The sequence below is a fragment of the Anser brachyrhynchus genome, assembly GCF_964034855.1.
Source record: "Anser brachyrhynchus genome assembly, chromosome: 18".
Classification (NCBI taxonomy): Eukaryota; Metazoa; Chordata; class Aves; order Anseriformes; family Anatidae; genus Anser; species Anser brachyrhynchus.
In genome coordinates, this window is record NC_137711.1 from 8,792,019 (window position 1) to 8,799,096 (window position 7,078).

A 7,078-nucleotide genomic window follows, 5' to 3' on the forward strand; every position below is an offset into this window, starting at 1 on the left:
TCACCCAGAGAAAAAGGTCCTGGCCATCATTACAGACAGTTTGGTCTCTGAGAAGGGGAAAAATGGTTAAAACCTGCAAGTGACAGTGGTGGCCAGTGCTAATTGCCACGCACAGCCTCCACACAAAGCTGCCAGGTCACACACAGGCTACAGCACCCCCGTGCAGCTCAGAGGTGAGCTTTGGGTTCATGCTCAGCAGTCCCAGCCAGCCAGACCCTAACCTGGAACACGATCTCGGTGGGGACCCAGATTCGCCAGGCCTTGCTCAGCTGGTAGCGGAGCCCACGTGTGACAGTGAGCGCTCAGCACCACGGCTTTCCCAAATGCAGGCCGGTCCCAAATCTCCTGCTCCAGAGATGCTCCGGGCATCACCAGGGTGCCCTGCCAGGTATCCCGAATCTGGGAGCTGACTGCTTTCTTTCTCCTCCCATTTTACGCATCCACCCCAGGACTGTGACCTAAAGGTACGGCAATGCCCAAATCCACTCCATGGATTCGTCTCTGGTTTTGGGGCATGGTGTCCAAGTGTCCCTGGCCCCAGCTATGCCATGCTGGTGTTCAACCTCACCTCCCGTGGGGCTTTGCTCAGAGCTTCTCCTCCATGCAGGCCCCACCTGAAGGAGCTCAGTCCTGAGCCCAGCAGGGTCTCAGGGGTGCTTTATGGGATCCCCATTAAATACTACTGGGCTGCACACTCAGGACCTTGAGATATTTCTCCAACCCAGAGTCATTACCTTCACAGACGATCTTTTTGGGATCCTCCAGGGACAGAATTTCCCTGTGCATTTCCCAATATGCCAGAAAAAGTCTTCCAATTCACACCATCCTTCCCTATGCCATGGTTTTAAAACCACTTTTTCCTGCTATAGAAAGGAGGTACAGGGCACCGCTGCACCAGCAACCTGGCTGTTACTCCTTCTCCTGACTGCCTCCCTAACTCTCACCCAGAGCATGTTATTTATATAATATCTTTTAACACTGACATTTTCAGCACACTTTTTCTTTAACCACTTGCATTTAAAGTAAAAGTGCCAACTTATATGAGTGACTGCCCTCATTACGGTCCCAGTCCTCCAGCTAATTAATGCCTGTTAGCTTTGGCTTATACACCAGGATGCCTAAATCCAAAATACACAAGACTGCCAAGTTACTTTGCAAACAAATGCTTGCCTTGAAGAAAGAACCCAGCATTACCCAACTCGCTTCTCTGACCTTACAATAACCCTTACTTGCAAGGTGTGTTAGTCTGCAGCGAAGGAAAGCTACAGCTTGTCCTCCTCAAAAGGAAATTAAGAAATCAAAGATAAAACCAGGAGGTAAGCAAAGAGAAAGAAGACAGATCTCCAGAAAAAAAGAGAAACAGCCAGAAGTCTCAGGACTGCTTATTTGGCAAGGTCACAAATAAAGGCGACTAAGGGGGTACAAAAGAAACAGCAGGATATGAAGGTGGGAGCGGTCCTACTACCAACCCTCCTGACAGCACCAGCACATCTGAAGGCAGCAGGTTTAAAACTGATTAAAAAAGGAAAAGCCTTATGCAAACTTAATGCATAATTAACCTGACAAACGCACTCACAGAAGATATTATTGAGGTCATGAGAGCATTAGAGCCACAAAAACAACTCCACTGTTACATGAAGAATGAGAACATCCACTGTTAAATTATTTGAATACCCATCTAATGAAAAGGATAAAACCTTCTGCATCCTAACCAGGAAAAGCCTCCTCTCCGGGAGGATCATAGGTTTCTTGTATCTTCTGCCACAGCATCTGATGGCCAGAAAGGTGAACATGGGCTGGATGAGCCCCTCTCCAAGACTCTGTCCAGGTCAGGTCTCTAGGAGAGACTATAGGAGTGACTTTTATACCTTGGCACCAACATCCAAGTGGGAGACAAATCATCCTCACTGCCTTTGTGATGAGCTGAGAACCAGCCCTTCCAGGCAGCAATTCATCTCACCCCAGGTAGATTGCCTTTGTAAGGTGCCAGTCCCAAGGTGTCCTGACCCCACTGCTGCTCCAGGTAGCACATGAGGATGGGACACACCTTGGGGTACTCCAGGCTGGGGCACACCGAGCCATACAGCTGACATGCCCCTTGAAATCAGTGGGCTGTAGGGTTTGGGGTATTTTAAATCCTTCTACAAGTCCACGCAGAGACACATAGAAGCCTCATCCTCTTACACCTCTCCCAAAGCCCTGCAGTTTCCTCTGCCCCTTCCTTCAACACCACCCTCAAGGCCTCACAGTGCAGGCACCCTTTGGACCCAAGCTCTCGGGGCTGGCATTTGGGATCCCAAGCCCCAAAAGATCTTCCTGATGCCAATTAAAAAGAAAAGTCTCCTGTTAGCCAACGTCTGCAAGTGAAACACCCGTGGGCCTTGCCCTCCTCTCAGCTCCTGGCTTGCTTACAACCAGAGCAGCTGTTTCACATTCCCCACTTTTAAAACCTCATGCTAAATCAGGGTCTCTCTTGCCAAAAAAAGCCAGCAAGAGACAGACTTTGTGAAACATTTCAGAGACGAGAGCTGCCTCTCCCTAGATCTCTCTCAGGGGGATCATGACCCAAATGCCTGAGGCTCCCTTTGGAGAAAGCCAACGACAGCCTCTGGTGGTCCCAAAAACACAGTTCTGCTCTCACTGCTCAGCACCCCAACACCTCAGGGCCCACCCTCCCTTGGGATTGCTATGACACCCAGCACAAAACCAGACCTCTGGCACCCACAACAATCCACGTGCATCTGAAATACCTCCATGGTGCCGGAGGAGATGGAGGAGTCTGTTGTGATGGACTCACCAAGGCTGATCCCTCGTGTCCTGCCTGCCCCCAGGCCACAGCCCCAGTATTTCCCCTGCACCCAGGCCTGGGGCACTGCCAGCAGCCCTGAGGGGCCCAGCAGGGCAGCGCCAGGCTCTGCCCTGCTGCTCCAAGCACTCTGAAAACAAACAGGGTTTCCAAATACTTCTTTTTACAGCTAATTTTACGGTATTTTGCTATTATAAGCTTGGGATACCGGTTACTTGCAGAAAACAAATACTTTGGAGGGGTAGGCTCCACCCTCCCAACGAGGGAGGCGGCCTCCCTGACACTGCTCAAAGGCCCCAGGGACAGGAATTTTCCGGCTGTTTGTGTGCCTGAACCCCGGCTCCGACAGTAAGGTAAGCGTGTGGGCAGGGTGCTGCCGGTTATTTTTAAAGGAGGAGGGAGGCAGCTGTCATTCACGTACCACGGAGGAGCCCTGAGACAAACACAACATCCGATGTTGCTCTATGTTACTGAAGGGGAAAATGGAGTGCTGGTGGTAGCCCCGTGCCTCTGAGATGCAGTTCTCCCATCTGTTAAAAAGCAAGAAAGTCAACCCTTCCTCAGCTCACAGAAGTGTTTTAATTCACACAGAGAATCCCCAGCCAAGCTATAGTGCTGGAGAGGATGAGGCCACTCTGCCCCCTTGTCCTGCCCCCTCGCAGTGAGTTACTGCCACCAGCTCCTCAAGGTGAGAGGCAAAAAGAGGAAGGTAACTTGGGTTTCCATTATGCTGCCTTTGAAGCGAGTTCTCACACGCATGCAGGACAGGGCAAACAACGCCATCACCAGGTCAGATTTAATTCCCTAGAGGAATGTGGAGCTTGGCCACCTTCTGCAGGCAATTCCCCTGTGATCTGTTGATTCCTCACCCCAGTCAGAATTAAAACCTCACCGTACCCAAGTTGGAGCCGTGACTGAATGCCAGTGACTGCCTGTATCGACAGCAGATCATGTGTGCTAAGTAACCCTGTAACACCAGCCCTACACCAAGCTTCCTTCCAGTGCCAGCTCAGCACAGAAGAGAAAACTCAGGGCACATGGCTGCTGATCTTCCACATGCATTTTACAACTGACTTTTGGCAAACTCCCCTGCTCAGTGCATCTTCCCTGGCTGTACCCCTTATCCAGCCATGCAGCTGAGCATCCAGCAGGGAACGGGAGGGAGGACGTGGTCAGGGTCTCTCTGTGCAAGATGCAAGCACCACTAATGCAGCCTCCCGTCAGAGAGGAACCTGGCAACACTACACTCCTCACCCTCTTATCAGAGGGACTTTAACTCACTGAGATCAAGGTCCCTTTCCCTACTCACTCACGAGAGCCAGGAGGAAGCCGCAGATATACTGTGAGCACTTAGGAGGAAAAACATTACAGCATCTAAAGGCACTTTAAATGATTTAGATACAAACTTGCCTGTAATAAGACATCTATTTTGGTTAATCTCTTAGTTGCAAATCTTGAGACTCTTGAACCTGCCTCAGGCTACTGTCAGCAGCACTTCATTTAACACTGCTTATTGGGAATAACTGCTATTTCCCACTGTAACCTCCAAACCTCTTAAAGTCTTATTGCTTTGCCCAAATATACTTGCCTTGAGGATACAGCGGGTTTTTCTCACTAAGAACTGTTAAGATGATTTGAACACGCTGAATCAGAAGAGACCATTTCCCAGGCAAAGCAGCCAAGGCTCAGAACACCTTTCCTGCAATATTTAGGGAGTGATGCTTCTTTGAGCACTGGCTGGGGTTACAAAGCCGAACGGCTGCAGTTTGATCGCTCATCACAAGCAGAGGACCACAGGAGACGGGCACATGTTAAGTGACAGTCCCTCGCCCTCTCCATCCCACCCAAAGCACATTGTAGAGACACAGGGGTGCTCAGTGCCACCAGCTGGTGGACACTCAGCCATGTTCCTGCAGAGGATCTGGTGCTGCTCCCCTCCACCAGCCCCACCGCTCACCTGGCCCAGCTTGGATCTGCTCAGCAGGCTTAATTTAAGCACAACCATTCACACTGCAGGCAGCTGGACCCCCAGAATAACTAGCAGGGACTATATGGACAGACTACCACAGCTCCAACCCCAAACAACTGATGGGAAGCACAGGAACCCTGCAGCAGGGGTGATGGCCACGCTACCTGAAGACACAGGGAGCATTAAGTGACCAATTTGTCCCCAGCAGTGACATGCCCCAGGCAAGAGTGACAGCAAACAGAGATACAGGAGCCCTCTGAGCACATAATTTCAATACAGTACCTACAGCTATAATGTAGGATTTTCTAGATCCGTGCCGAGGCTATCCAGGCACCCCGCAGGTTTGCAGGCCCCCAGACACAGTGCTGCAGCCCCCACCTTCTCTTTGTCCAGCAGGAAGGGCCTGGACACTGCTGCTTTGGCCCACTTGGTGGAGGACACGGGGTCCACAGCCCCCCACAGAAGTCAGTGGGAAATACACGTCTATAAGGTGTGCTTAAATAGAAATGGAGGCCTGAAGCTGGGGAGGGGGGCTCTGGCTGCTAAAACATCCCATCTGCCTTAGCCATCAGCACTCACTGCCCCCTCCTCCCCGTGTCCCTCTGGTCCCTGCTCCTGCTCTGGAGCTCGTCCTTAGTCTGAGCTCAGGCTGCAAGTAAGAGGCAACCAACTACATTTAAAACAAGCACCTATTTCTTCTTCTCCCCAAATATCCCACTTTACATGATCAGAACCAAACACCCCAAATCATTTAACTCCTCCTCAAGGTAAAGCACACGCAACAAGACACCAGCACAGCCCCAGCCCTGGCACAAAGCCGGCCCACCACCAGGAAAGTTACACTTGCATTTAAACCGAACAGACCGACCGAGCACACCTTGCCATGTACAGCAGCTCCCAAACACAGCTCTGGATCCCTCAGGTGTTGCCAGCAGGACCCAGACGTGCAGCCTGGCTCAGCACCAATCCACTTCACTTCCCACCCAGCATTTGGCCCCACCACTTCTAAGAAGCAAACAGCTGCTGCTTTTAAGCCCTCTGGGGAGTTTAGGAGTGGAGCACCTGCACCAGCAGCTGATAGCACTTACTGCTCCTAACTGAAGCTAATTTTGCAGCAGGAGGGGGCACAACTGTGCAGCCACTCACCAGGTCACCTCCAGTTCCCCTGGTCTCGCGTGGTGACAGCAGGGTGCGGGCAGCTGGCACTTGCTGCAGCACCCAGTGCCCTGGCGCCCAGCGAGCAGCAGGAGCAGGGGAGCATCGTGGTGGCCCTGCAGGTGCAGGAGGCTCGGAGGACTTGTCCCCACACCCCTCGCTGTTGCACAAACCTTGTCTTTGTGCTGTCTCTCCGGCAACGCTTGCGTGACCCGAAGCGCTTTATGACATCGCAGCGGCGCTCATCCTACCAAAGGTCACGTCGCAAATACTCCAAAGCTGACATTTGTGCTCTGGCACCCTAGCTTAGCTGGTGGTAGGGAAAAACAAACAAACAAACAGTTTTAATCAGCTCTCTCCTGCAGCAAGGAACACAAAGCATGTGCTGCACCCTGCTAAAAATAAAAGAGAAGCCGCACTGAGGCAGGTTGGTGGCAGGCCCAGAGCCCCCAGAGCAGTGGGACGTGGGGCAGCACCTGCCCTCTGCTCCCGCGCTGCAGAGGTGCTCAGAAAAGGCAAAGACCATCCATCGCCCATCCCACGTGTGGTGGGGAAAGGAGCGCTCACTGTGGGTTTGGGGGAAGGAGCAGCGAGGAGGTGGCAGGATGGGGCCCTGTTTGGGTGCACATCCACATTTCTGCCCATAAAGACCCTGCCCGAAGGTGCCAGCAGCTGTGGCACAACCCATCCCTGCCCTCCAGCTGCAGCCCCCTTGCTGGGAAAGCTCCCCAGCACCCCTCACCCATGAGCAGGGGAGAACAACATCGGCGATGCCAGTTCCACCTCCTTCCCAGTGCTCCGCACCTTCATCCATCAGATGCCTTTCTCCTCTGCTCTTCCCTTTTGGAGAGCTTCAGAAGTCATTTGCAGACATCTCAGCTTTCTCAGTAATTCTTTTCCTTATTAAATATTGCTAATGGAAGATTTTTAGACTCTCTGCCGTACATCCACTTTCTGTTCTAGTGTAAATTTTCATCAATCTTCCCTCTTCCTTCTGTTCGAGTCTTTAAAAAAAATAAATTACTGGAATAAAAAGAAAAGCACAAGATAATTGAAAGGAGCGGCTAAAAACAGAAGGGAAGGGAAGCCGAAGAAAGTTAACGTGATTGAAAGGTTCAATAAAATCAGAGGAAAGACGGAAAAATCCT

General features: G+C 51.6%; 1 protein-coding gene across 15 annotated transcripts in view; it reads right to left on the reverse strand.

Annotated features, from left to right (window-relative positions):
- Positions 1–5,942, reverse strand: part of TNRC6C (trinucleotide repeat containing adaptor 6C) — a 297,118-nt gene extending 291,176 nt beyond the window's left edge. For 14 of the 15 annotated variants that reach the window (XM_080560645.1, XM_080560641.1, XM_080560644.1 and 11 more), the window contains exon 1: positions 5,653–5,779. The gene's annotated coding sequence lies outside the window, so the exon portion shown is untranslated. Of the gene's footprint in view, positions 1–5,652; positions 5,780–5,921 lie in introns of those variants that run through there. The other variant, XM_080560646.1, reaches the window with a different exon arrangement.
- Between the last annotated feature and the right edge of the window lie 1,136 nt (positions 5,943–7,078).